Here is a 14,996-nt window from a genome sequence, read left to right as displayed (position 1 = left end):
TGAAACAAAGTGAAAATCAATTAACATTCTTTATATAGAAAAATCTAACAATCAATGAATTAAAACCTAAATTAGTGAACCCAGTCAATTCTTAAAAGGGAAAGCCTTCGTGCACATTCTTCAAGTAATATACTGGTAAGATACACTGTTTTTAACTTGAAGTCATGTGCAAACATGAGCACATTTCCTTTATCTTGTTGAATTAGTTAAAAATAAAAAGCAGCAATACATATTAATTCAAAAAAATAATAGTTACCATAAATAAAAATGACATCAAGCCTTATAGCTAGTTGACTAAGCTAGCAATAGCAAAATTAATGATGAAACTAACTATAAGTTAGTTAGTAAAGTTAAATAAACAATATATAGTAAAATTCAATTAGTTAATTATTATGTATAAATATCTATCGCCAATGTAGTTACTAATAAATGAATATATATATATATATATATATATATATATATGTGTATATAAATATAAACCTAATAATCTAATAAGATATAAATAAGTAATAATAATTAATAGTGAATAAGTACGAATACATCATTATATGAAAATCTATCTATTAAATGTGTTTTGAAATTGCACGCCCTTAAGAGATGATTTTTTGACAGGTACTGTTTTATCTAGTAATTATACATAATGGCATATATAATGATGAAAGGATGCACTTTCAACTGTGCCTGGATCGAAATATCATACCCAGAGGACTGCGTGTTTTTACCATGCCTAGTCAAGGCAAGGACTACCCAGAACTTTTAGCTCAATGGCAGCGACTAAACATGGAGGTGAGTCGCAAATACTTAAGACTCTTGATTGACTTTTTTAGACCAGAAGAGTCTAAGCTAACTGATGATATCACAGAAAAACAACGCTTGTTGTTTAATGACTTTCCAACTCGAATTGTATCTCCACTATTTGAAAATATGTTAGATAGTGTGTCAGCTTTCGAACGAAAGCTTTTACAGCAGAAACGCCACAAAGTTATGAGAGATACAAATGATTTTGAAAGAGGCCATGTCTTCATATGGCCCAGATTTAACTGTAATGAAGCCACTATTTTACCAACAGAGATAGTTGGTAATAACTTTGGAGTGGTGAATCAGGATAAGCCTGCTAACAGGAATTCAAATAATAATGTTAACTCATTAGAGAAAACAGCAAGTATGAATTGTGTGGCTACTGAAAGGGAGACTGACGGTATTTGTCAGCCTGAACGCACTAGTGAGAGTCATATTGATATTCCTAATATACATGATATTGTTTCAACCACTGACCATAGCAATGATTCCACAGATGTTATACATCTAGTACATACTGCTGTGAGCACAGATGCTAATCTATACCTGGAGGTACGGGTTGCCAAGGGTAAAACCACCCAATTACATGATAGATCTATGCAACCACAACACAACAGTGAATCTGTAGTTAGACCAAAAACAACTAAAACACAATTAGGGTCTACCTCCAATGAACACCCTCAGTTGTCTTTTCCCCTGCCGGTGAGAACGGAGAAAGGCATATATCGTTCCCGTTCCATGAGCAGGGGGAGACAGAAGAGGAAATTCTCGGAGGAATATACACCTCAGAAAACTCTGAGGAAAATGTGGACAGGCAAATGCTAGTCCACAATATATCTAATACTACACTGACTAAAGATGAAGTTTTACTACTAAATAAAGGCTTCAATTTCATCCCTAGATGTCAGAGTCAGTTAACTGAAACTGTTATGGACCTCAGGTTATTTTGCAGAAATGTCATGCTAAAATTAATGTATAAAGATTCTACTAACAGAAATACAGAGTTTAAATTTAAGAATTTAAGTGAATTCATACCCTCAAATCATCCTTTAGTTGAAGCCTACCTGAAACTCACTGAGGAAGAATTACATAGTTACTATGGTAATAGAATGAACAATAAATCATACCATAGGAGAGATAATCTTACATATAGAGAAAGAATAAGCCTCAAGAAACTACAGGATGATCCAAATATCACTGTTAGACCAGCTGATAAGGGTGGTAAAATAGTTGTTATGGATACATCTGATTATATCAATAGGATATCTATGTTAAATGATGACTTTTATGAACAAGTTTCAGCACAGAACATAGAGCACACAATTAGATATGTACAAGATACAATACGTGACATATACATGGGTCAACTAATAGACAAAGATCTATATGGATATCTTACTATTCCATCTCCGACTATACCGGTCATACATGGTCTCCCAAAAATACATAAAGACCCGGTAAATCCTCCTATGAGACCAATAGTTTCAGGTCGAGGCTGGGCAACAGAGCACTTATCAGTATATATTGAGAAGCACCTTAGATCTGTATTGAACAACAATAAGGCAGTTTTATGGGACTCTAAACAATTTCTAATTGAACTGTATGATTGTACAAAAGATATAACGATTACAATGGACTATATGTTTGTCACGTTTGATATACAGTCCCTGTTTACAGTTATACCGAATGAGTTAGGTTTGACATATGTTACAGATTATTTAAGAGAGCACAGTAATTATTCTTCTGTAACCATTGATCTAATTGTACACTTTCTAGAGTTAGTCCTGGAAAATAATCTTTTCATGTTCCAAGGTAGCATTTACAAACAAAAGGATGGCGTAGCTATGGGCACACCATGTGCCAATAGCTACGCCAACATGTTTCTGGCATACTGGGAGGAACACGTTTTATTTTGTGAAGAGACATTTAAACAGCATGTCATTTTCTATCGACATTTTGTTGATGATTTATTTGTTTTGTGGAAAGGCTCATTAGATCAACTCTATAATATGTACACTATTATGAATAACCTGACAACCTGTCTTAAATTTACCATGAAATATTCATTGTATAGAACTGAGTTCTTAGACTTGTATATTGAAAGACTCCAAAATAACCTATTAAATACAGGTGTATATCGGAAGAGCTGCCACAGTAACACCCTACTGCTTAGATCTAGTATGCACCCACCCCATGTTTTTAGGAATATTATGAGAGGCCAAGCCATTAGAGCCTCCAGGTTGAATCCCTTAGATGATGGCTTTGAAGCTGAACTAAATGGTCTAAAGGACAGGTTATTAAAAAGGGGATATGGCAACATGGAAATAAACACACACTTGAATGATATACACGAATTAAGGTATACCAAGGGTGAACCCTATTTTGGACCGCATGAACCTATAACAGCCCCAGATAGGTACATTGAACGTTCACAACATGTTAAGTTCTCTACATATTTTTCATCTGACCATTTAGAACTCAGAGAAATTATTGGGAAACATTGGGAAATCCTACATGTGGATGATGACCTTAAACTAATAGTTGGTGATCAACCTGGGTTCTTATATAAGAACAAAAACAATTTAAAAAGGAAGCTCTGTTACCCTACATCTAGCTTTAGAGATAGGAAAGATGGATGCACTAAGCCCTGTGGGCATTGCAATTTTTGTTCCTTTATAGATAGTACACCTCATTTTTTCCATCCAGACTTACAGAAATGTTTTTGCATATCTGCTGAGGCTAATTGTATGACACAACATGTTGTTTATCTAGCTATTTGTCAGTCATGCTCCTCATTCTATGTTGGGAAGACTAACCGCCCACTTAGAGATCGAATGAGGGAACATGTTTACCATATGAAAAGGAGCACAATACATAATGCTTTAGCTAAACATGTCATGATGAATAATACACAACATGTATTTTCATTCAAAGTACTGGAGGTGATTACCCCTAACCCAAGAGGTGGAGACATCAAAGTCTATACAGAGGGCAAAGAAACAGAATGGATCATATTATTAAAAGCAGATAAAGGGCGTGGTTTAAACGAAAAGGCCTCAATTAGACCAAAATTGAGGCAAAGAAGGAATATCAAATGAACTCATTGACATCTAACTTGATACACTTCTGTTTTTTATATTATACTATATACAGTTTTTATTTAATAAGAGCACACTTCTCATATATATATATATTTTTTATACTTGCTTTTTATATATGCTTCTTGAACATAACATACATTTGCACCTTTGTATTTTAGCCTTGTTTTTATGATTAACAAGAGAAATTAGTAAAAAGAAAGGGACATTTGCGTGCAAGGATTGTAGGCAATGTCGCTATGTTAGTAATACCTCTTTCGTGACATTGAAACATATAAACAAAGCATTTTGGGCGTACAAGTATTTTAATTGTCACAGTGACCACGTAGTATATATCGCAACTTGTGTAACGTGACAATTATTACATAGGTAAGACCAAGAGAGTGTTACATCGTAGAATTTATGAGCATAATTTAGCGATTAAAAATAAGGACAAGAATAACTCCTTAGCTAAACATTCCCAGGTATGTGCAGATTTTAAAAAATTTGAATTTTTTGTCCTAGATTCCGTTGAGAAGGGATTGTTAATTGGAGACACAAATAATAGATTAGAACAAAAAGAGGCAATTTGGCAGCTGTGTTTAGGTGCGGATGAACTTCCGGGGTTAAATGAAGTTATAAATATAAAATGTTTCCTGACACACAGATAATAATTAAACACATTTACTATATAAAATGAATTTTTTAAAGGATTAGTGTTATGGCACTGTATAGTACTAGGTCTACCTATGGTAATATGTGGAGATATAGAATGAATTCATATTTTCACTAATAATAATAATATTTTTACCATTAATTAACTAACAATGTAAAGACATGGTTATGAGAGTAGACAAGTAATGTTTACAAGTGTAGATTCACACATATGGACTTAGAGGCATATTGATTTAAATTGTTATGTTTTAAGAATAGTTTTATGCACTACTGTGGTTAAAACATATTTACTAAAACAATTATATATTTGCATATAAAATTTATTATAGACCTTTTTAACAGTAGTATGTCATTGATTATAGATCATTATTTCAAAGTATAAGTTAGAGAGTTATGAGGTGAACGATTTCAGTTCATTTTATAAAAAGTTTTTCTGAAAAACTTTTCATCAATTAATTATTGGTATATGTATTGTGGATTAATTACTTGGAATTAATAGTGTGAAATAGTATGCTTTTTAAGTGTGTGTGTGTATATATATATATATATATATATATATATATATATATATATATATATAAAACAATGTATACATCTTTTAAATGTATCATCATAGATTTTTTGAAAAAGTTTTTATACATTATATTTTACAAAAGTTTGGTAAAGTGCATCTTACATCATTTCCTGTAGTATTGTATAAAACGGGAGTGTGGGAGATCTCCCGTTTTTTCTGAAGAAGTTCACGTGTAAATAAAAAGTGAAAGAAAGTGCTAATTCGCATTTGGCTTTGTGGATTCCTTTCAGTTTGGCTGGCTGCTGTGGATCTTTTTGTTTCTTTAATTGTTTTTATATATATTTTTTATTGTAACAGTTCCTGTCCTTTTAAAATTCTATGCAATTTTTAACTAATTGTTTAATTTGTTAAACATTGATTGAGATCAGTATATATGGTCAAAGCACTAGAAGAGTTTGTTATAGATCTGAAGAAGCATTATTGCGAAAGCGCTTATCTTTCTGTTCGTTGATTATGGATTAAATACTTCTATTTTATATGCCTGGACTCTATTTTATTTGATTTGACACATCAAGGGTTTGTACCTGCTCATGCTTGGCTGTTACAGTATTTTTTGATTATATTCTTCTTATTCAGCTCAAGCGCTAACCTGTCGCAAGATTGGACTGTTTTTGGATAACTTATAGTTGGTTTCATCATTAATTTTGCTATTGCTAGCTTAGTCAACTAGCTATAAGGCTTGATGTCGTTTTTATTTATGGTAACTATTATGGATTTTTTGAATTAATATGTATTGCTGCTTTTTATTTTTAACTAATTCAACAAGATAAAGGAAATGTGTTCATGTTTGCACATGACTTCAAGTTAAAAACAGTGTATCTTACCAGTATATTACTTGAAGAATGTGCACGAAGGCTTTCCCTTTTAAGAATTAACTGGGTTCACTAATTTAGGTTTTAATTCATTGATTGTTAGATTTTTTCTGTATAAAGAATGTTAATTGATTTTCACTTTGTTTCAGTCTGATGAAGGTGAGGCACTGATCCACACCGAAAGCGCTTACTAATAAATGCAAGTTTCTTTTATTTTATTGTCAGTTTGCTGGCTCTCATTGCGTTTATCCTCACCTACTTTTCAGTAAAGAAGGAGTGCAGGAAAAAAGTGGGAGATAGAAAAGATAGACCAAGCTAATGAGCCAAAGAAAAAAGCACCAAGGAACCATAGATACTGTTTTATTTGTTTGTGTCTTTCAGCTTTTTACGGTTAGGGGTTACCACAGCGGAACTCCGGTCTGCTAATGATTGGTAGTTTATTTTTACGTGCCGAGTTACCATCCCTGATGAACAACCTTCAACGAAGGTATGCCCATTCACGCATGTCTCCACACAGAAGACGCTCTAGCTGAGAATCGAACCGGACAGTGTCTTACTGTGAGGAGACAACGCTACTGCAGCATCACACCGCGGACTAATATGATACAAAAATAAAATCATCCAAAATTAACCATGTTAAGTGCTTGCATCATATTAAAATGACTTCATCAGAACAACTGTCCAAAATTACAATCCACATTTAAATAGTCTCCCACAAAACACTGCAAACCAATTAATACACTAATTAGTCAGCATTTAAACATGTAAAGCACCAAGTACCAAGATGTTGAATTTAAAAAAATGAAATTTGTATACATCAAATAAAATTCTCCTAATGTCTTGTTTATACACTTTTCATATTATATTATATATATATTTTCACATAATTCATAATTTTATATAAAACTTTGTCTATACAAGATAATACTTAAAAAATGCATTCAGTTCAAATATATATATATATATATATATATATATATATATATATATATATATATATATATATTGTGTGTACTAGTGTCAATAAATTCAACCTACATTCAAATAGGCCAGTGTACACTATCTAATTTGATTAGCCCTTTCCTTTAAAACTGAAAATATAGATATATTATCATTTAATCCAGGATAAAAATTTGCAGCCAGTCTAAGCTGCCACATTAGTTCCTTTTTATATAGGTGATTTTTCCAACCCTCCCCCTCACATCCAGGCTCACTGAATCCACAATGGCAAATTTAAAACTAGTAAGTCCACTGCAAACCTGACTACGTCTGTAAAGGGCGTTGGCTTCCTTTTGATGTTTGATTTCATATAGATGCTCGCATATTCTACATTTCAGGGCTCTCTCTATTTTCCCAATATAGAACCCATTGCAGGTGTTGCACAATGCAATGTAAACTATCTTGTTAGTATAACAGTTCCCTTTCCTTAAATATATAACACTGCCAATTCTATTATTTAAGGTTACCAAAGGTACCTGAAGGATGTACCCTTAATAAGAACAACATCCGCAGGGTTTAGTATTTCCTCTGTCATGTATCCCATCCACTCTAGTTTTCTCCAAATTTAATTTGATGTTACTACCAACCTTCATAGAAAAAATGGGTTTTCCCCTACCTTATTGTATACCTCATTATTTACCCCAGTTTTTGTATAAAATCTGTTTGATCTGATTAGACAAGGGACTGTATTGAATAACACATGCCTGATTATAATTTCTAATATTAGAATTCATAAGGCTATCCTGTTCTAATACACCCCCTGTTTTATCCATTCCATCCACAACTCTATCCATCTTAGATCCAACCATAGTACAAGCACTACCCAATAAGGGCTTATATCTCTTCCCCCATTCACCAAGAACCTCCACAATAATGGGTTCAACTATATGGGGTGGATACCCCCTCTCAAAAACATGTTTTTCAAGACTTTAAGCCCTTTTATTACAGCTTCTCTCTCCGAGGTCATTCTAGCCACCCTAATTGCTTGACCTTTAACTACACTTTTTTCTGTTTTTTAGGGTGGTGGCTCAAATAATGTAGGTAAGCATTACAAAATGTCAGTTTCCGGTATACACTAGATTTGAAACCCTGTTTAGTCTTAGAAATCCTCACATCCAAAAAGTTGGTTTCTAATTTATTCACCTCACGAGTAAATTTCAAAAATGATGTGGTTTGATTCAAATATTCCATAAACAGGGTAATGTCTTCTTCCTTCTCCTTCCACAGAATAAAAATGTCATCCAAAAAACTTTGATACATGAGTATATCAGCCCAAAATTTGCTGTTAAACACCCATCGTGCTTCCCAGCCAAACAGGACCAAATTGGCATACAAAGGGGCACAGACCGCTCCCATGGCAACACCCCTGATTTGTTGGTAGTATTCGCCCTCAAAATATATAAAGTTATTATCTAAGACATGGGCCATAATTTCACAAATCAGTTGGAGTTGTCCATGGTCAAGAGTGGAGCAAGTCTGTAAAATATCCTCAAAAAATTCCATCCCTTCAGTCCTAGGTATACATGTAAATAGGTCCTGGATGTCTATTGTTAAAATAAAATCACATCATCAGACCATAACTCAGATTTTACCTGTCCCAGGAAGTCCAATGAATATTTAAGGATATGTGGTATCCCTTCCAAAGTATGTCTACAAGCTCTATCCACAAAGGCAGCCAAATTGTGAGTTTTAGACCCACTGGCTGCCACAATAGGTCTAAATGGAGGAGAATGAATATGTTTATGGATTTTAGGTGTGTCAAAGAAGGCAGGAACCTTAGGATGTGCATTGACCAGAAAATTATAAGTTTCAAATGAAATTCTTTGTTCTAATAAATATTCTTCCAAATAGCCATCTAGACATTGATAAGCTATGTTAATTTGATTTTTTGAAACTTGCAGATAGTTGTTTTCATCAAATAGCATCCCCCTGCATGATGTTAATATAATCATCAGTATCAAAAAGAACTATGCCGCCCCCTTTGTCCGGAGCCATAATCCTAAGGGTCTTATCAGCCTTCAATTCCTTTAGTAAGGTCCTTTCCTTTGGGTTCAGATTAAAATAAAACCTCTTCTCTTCCACCCATAAACCATAAATTTCCTCCTTGACAACTTTTTCATAGGTACTTATCAGGGGATGTAAAGGTGGGTGATATGTACTGCTTTTCTTTATCCCACCAGTAGAATCCGACATGGTCACAGGAAACAGAACCTGAAAATTTAACTTCCTAGTATAAAGGTGTATGTTCAACATGACCTCTGTTAAGTCTGGAATTTGTGTGTGAACACATTTAAACCCCTTGGAGAATAAAGTAAAAAAATATTTTTTAATCTCCCTGGAGGTACAATTGTAAATTTTGAACCCGCAATGACAATTTATAATATTTTCATTAATAATTTCCTTTCTTTTCAATAATAATTCCTGCCCCTCCCCCAATTTGCAAAATTCTTTCCATGGATTCCCCTGGTAATGTGTATTTTTCCTTTCCATATTTCTGTTGGCTATTCTTTTCGAGCATCTGGGAACTTGAAAATTCCCCATATTAGGGTCATTGTTACCATCTATACTCACATAATCTTCATCCCCTTCATCACCTTCATAAATATCACCCTGAACCAAATCAAAGTGAGGTTTTTCATTTTCCTTCACATCCACATTTCTCTCTATGTAAATTTTATTGATGGGGTAAACTTCATGAAGTTCATACTGTCTTACATCTTGATTTAATTTACGTTTTTTCTTGTAAAACTGTCCATTGCATTTGTTCTCTACCCTATTAATTACTTTAGCATACAACTCTTCATATTGTTGGAACAGCAAATCATCTAGTATACTTTTGTTCATTCTATCTAACTCATTTTCCAATTCAACTTGCATTTGTTCCTGATAAAAAAAAAAAAAACACTTTTTCTAACAATTCCAAACCCCATTTGTCAAACAAGTCCCCAAAATCATTAATAATATCAGTGTCATAGTATAAATCAAAAGGGAACTTAAAAACACATAAACCTTGTGGTACAATTTTCAAACAAATACATTCATTAAAATATATCATTTCAGTTTGCAATGTTTTGTGTTTATACAATTTCTTTTCAAAGGCAAAAATTAAGTTCTTCAAAGAATTATAATTAGGAATAGAAGAATTCACATTATTTCTTTCCTCATTATAAATATTTTTCACTTCCAAGCTAAGAAGGAATATGGGTTGGCTAACTAAGAGGCTAAGAAAGGAATTGTAATAACAAAGAACAAGGCATCATAGGTAATATATCAGGTTCTAGAAAGCTAATCGGTAGATGGTACAAAGAAACTATTAAGCTGCACAGCAAAGACAGAAAGATAAAAAGACAATGAGACAAGGGATGCAGCAACAACCTGCTTACCAGCCCACAGGATGTCAAAGGCTGATGGGAGGAGCACTTCCAGCAGCTTCTGAATGAAGAAAATCTCACAGAAGCTGTACTGCCACAGGCACAGCCTATGGTGAAAGAGGAGGAGGATCCCACCATAGAAGAAGTGAGAAGACCACTAAAGGAAATGAGGTCAGGTAAGGCAGCAGACTCAGATGAGGTCACAACAGACATAATAAAGATGCTGGGTGACATAGGGCAGACATAACTCCTGAGGATACTCATAGCAGTGTGGAGTGAAAGGCGTATCCCAGACAACTGCAGAATAAGTACCAGTGCACAAAAACAAAGGGGCATCCACAGCTGTGGGCATTTTAGAGGTATCAAACTCCTGTCACAATGCTTGAAAATTGTGGAGAGGGTGATTATAAATGACTATGCAGAATAGTAGAAAGTAATATAGAAAGTAAGCAGTTTGGTTTAAGATTAGGATGCATCACAACCAACCCGATGTTTGCAGTGAGACATATAGTTGAGAAGAAGCTAGAAATGAAGAAAAAGTTCAGCTGGGCTTTACTAGACATGCAGAAAGCATATGACAAGGTCCCAAGTAAGCTGATTTGGGTAGTCTTGTGGTGGTTCTAGCTTCCAGAAACATTAGTAGAATTAGTGCAGGCTATGTAGACGGACACAATGGCTTAAGTACAAGCAGCATTCAATTTACATGGGGATTCCCAATGGGAGTGGGTGTGCATCAGGGTTCAGCCCTGACCCACTGCTGTTCATACTGATGATGGACTTCATTTGCAAACAGATCAGAGGGTACAGAGCAGCAAAGTTTCCGTATGCAGACAAGTGAAGTCAGATTTTGAGCAAGAACTTCAGGAAAGGATAAGGTAATGGAATGCAAAACTGAAGGGGCACAGGACAAAACTGAATACAGATAAGACAGTTGCAATTACAGCAAATGGAGGAAATCTGAAGAAGCTGAAGCTTGAGACAGATAGTTTAATAGGTTAGCAGCTTCTAGTATATGGGAGGGGTAGTTGAGGAGAAGGGGAGTCTGGATAAGGTGGTCAAAACTTGAATCAGAGGGGCTGCAGCCAACTGGTACAGAGTGTCAGAGGTAGTGTGTGACAGAAGAATGCTAAAAAAGCTGAAAAATAAGATGAACAAAACAGTGGTGTGACCAGTACTGCTGTATTATACAGCAACCTGAGCAGTAAAGGCAGCGCAAACTGCTAGAGGTGTTGGAGATGAAGTTCCTGAGATGGCTGGTAGGATGGTCACAGAGGGACAGATAATGATATTAGAGCAGAACTAGGTCCATTTCCAGAAAAGGTCCAAGAGAACATGTTATGATGGTTTGGGCATATTTTTAGGAAAGCAGAATATGATTTGGTGAAGATGATTTGGAAGAGATAGGAAGAAGGCATAAGGAAACAAGGGCATCCAGCAAAAAAATGGATGGATTGCATGAGAGAATACCTGTGACAGGTATGACTGTTGAAGCTGGTATGAAAGTGACATTGAATCAAAAGAGATGGTGACAGATGACATGACATCCCAACCCATGTGGAAAATGGGAAAAAGTGGGTCATGGATGATGATTATAATTTATATAAGACAGATATTATGGAGTTCTATCAAATGTCCCACTGTAATAGAAATAAACGCACAGTTTGGATGTGCTGATATTGAAGTAATGAAATAAATATACCCCAAAGAAGAGCTGAAACTTTATTTCTGTCATAAAGTAGTATGGAAGAACATTTTATTAACCTGATGTCTTTATTTAAAGCAACCATATCCTGAGTTATAAGACATTTAGAATTTAGAGAAATTGTATAACAACAGTAAAAGAAGGTAAAATCTAAAAACAAACAAAAAGAAAACAAGTGCGTAGAAGTAACCCATCCCGGGATACCTGACCTCAGTAATTGTACTCGTTCTGCTTTCCCTGAAAATAAAAAGGAAGAGATGCAAATGAAATGATGACCCTCTGGGGCTCAGGACTCAGATATTTACACAACTAATCAGAACTTCACAGGCCTCCCAAACTTCCTCTTCCAAGAAACAAGTCTGTATTTATGACCCATTTACCATCAGAGAGCCAAAATCTTCCATTGGTAAAGGCAAAACCAGTGGCCCACCATTTGGTATCACTTACCCACCATCCAAGTCCTTGTCTTCAAATACTTAAAATGAACACTGTCTTACACCTTTATTTAGTGTATTGTGCAATTCTATCATTGTAGGTGGCTTCTTTTATTTGTAGCATTTACTAATCGCTTGCTTTGTCACCAGGAACACTGGCTCCAAAAACATGATTCATGTTTCAGCCAAGAAGTCAGGCTTACTCAATGCTTTCTACACATCAGTCCTTTACAAATAAGATGGGACCCTCTCCCTACCTTTCTGAACACATTAAATCCATTATAGGGTCCCTACCTTTCTGTCCACATTAAATCCATTACATTCTCTAAATGGGAGCAGGAGCTGTGAAGCTTTGGAAGATGTGAAATGAGTCGCCAGTTCCCCCAAACTCCTCTAGCATTCTGCCGAGTCTCCCCCTAGAAGCATTCTCGCTGGTCTAATTGGAGAATAAAAGAAATGATGAGAGGATTGGTGTATTTCCTATAAATGTATTTAGGTTCATAGGTTTATACTAGGCTATCTGCCCGAGGGCATTTATAAGCCTAGCCCATAGTTTTTTGTGGCTTATGCCACCCCTTAGTTTGGAGAAACTATGCCCATTATTTAGCTGTGCCTCTGTCGAGCAGTGACACTGAGGTAACCCCTGGGGTGTATCTGCGATCTCCCATCCATTGGTCAAGATTCCTCTTGAACAAGGTCAGCGAGGTGCTCTGCCTCACATAAACCGGGATTTTGTTCCACGGCATAGGGAGTCTTTGAGTGATGAATCTATCCCTCCAGCATGTCCTATTAATAACCGTGTCGAGGTTTAAGTCACCCGCCCTTGTGGCTCTGAGGGATCTAGATTTTTTGAGATGAAGCATATTCATCAAATCTGGGTTTGACATGGCCTTGTATGTCAGGCATAGGTCACCTCTGAGCAAGCTGATGCAACTGAATATAACTGGAGTTCTTTCAGTCGTGCAGCATAAGACAGATTTTTGAGACCCTTTATCCTTTTGGTGAGGAACTTTTGTGGCCTCTCCAGCTGCTGCAAGTGTCGGGTCAGATACATTCCGAATGGGGCATTGTACTCGATCATTGGTCTGATGAGTGATGAGTATAGGGAGACCATGACCTCCCTTGATCTAGATGTGAATCCCTTCATGATAAGGTGGGCAATGTAGAAGGTCTTCCTAACTACTTTAGCAATATGAGTGTCGAATGAAAGGCTACTGTCAACCTGGGTTCCCAGGTCCCTAATAACTTCTTCTGTGTTCAGGGGATTGCCACCTATATGGTAGCTAGGGGTAACCTTATTTTTCCCGAAGGGTATGACTATGCATTTCTTGGCATTTAACTTGAGGCCATGGCTCTGGCACCAGTTATCCGTTTCTGTGAGACCCTTCTGAAGGATGTCTGTGTCGGATGTGTTCTCAACTACGGCGCCCAGTTTGCAGTCATCTGCGAACTTTGTCAGCCATAACCCTCCTGTGTTTGCTTGTACTTCAGAAAAGTAGATGCCAAACAAGTGTGGGCCTAGGACTGAGCCCTGTGGGACACCACTTGTGACAGGCTTAGAGTCTGACATGGCGCCAGCAACTCTGACCCTGTAGGTTCTGTCACTCAGCCAGTTTGCAACCCATCTTGTAATGTATGGGTTTACATTTAAGTTGATGAGTTTTTCAATGATACCCGAGTGGGGTATTGTATTGAAAGCCTTCGCCAGGTCTAGGTAGGCTGTATGGACTGCCTTTCCTAAATCAATGGCCTTGGTGACTGTTTCGAAAAAGTCAACCAAGTTTAAAAGGCATGATCTGCCTTTGACAAAGCCAAACTGGGTTGGATCCAAAGTCTGCAAATTCCCTGTGTCTTCATTTGAACAGCAAGGACAATGTAGCTCATGCTGATACTGCCATCACCGGCCTTATTGTGCAGTAGAAGCTCGAAAAATTCTTCCTGGTTATCCCAAACTCATTTTGAGGGATCTGCCATCAATGTTAATAATACCTTATGTATCCTAGGCAGCCATCTTTTCACTGGCTATACCTCTTTCCAGAAAATGCTGCAACTGCTATATTTCTGGAATCATCCATCACCCAGACAAATCTTGGAATAACTGTACTTGCCCATTGCATTTGACTACCAAAGGATTTCAGTAAAGCAGACCTTCTGTACACCAACTCCTAAACACTCATCTAGTCCACTTGGCATTCCTGTCACCTTTGTAGGCCCCACAATATTAATCCATTGCTGTCAACTCATTCAGCAAAACATAAATATCACTAGAGGGGTAGTCTATGCCCTCTTTATTGCCACTGGTTCCTTCATTTTAGTTTCCTTGTAAATTGATACTATTCAATATAATTTGACTTAGACTGGAGTTACCAAAAAGTACAATACCATATTTGGGACAGACAGCCAACACCTCTCTTTTAAGTCCTACTTCTAAGTGACCGAATCCATTGTTTTTTTTTCATTTTCTGGCTATCATTTTGGACCTCTTTGCCTTCCTCTGAATTGTCTTTAACATGATGACTCCAAAAATAATGGGAATAGTACAGTCAAATAC

This window comes from Protopterus annectens, chromosome 9.part0, assembly GCF_019279795.1.
Source record: "Protopterus annectens isolate FY-2018-M chromosome 9.part0, PAN1.0, whole genome shotgun sequence".
NCBI lineage: Eukaryota > Metazoa > Chordata > Ceratodontiformes > Protopteridae > Protopterus > Protopterus annectens.
The sequence above is the reverse complement of the archived record's forward strand: the minus strand, read 5'-3'. Positions refer to the sequence as shown.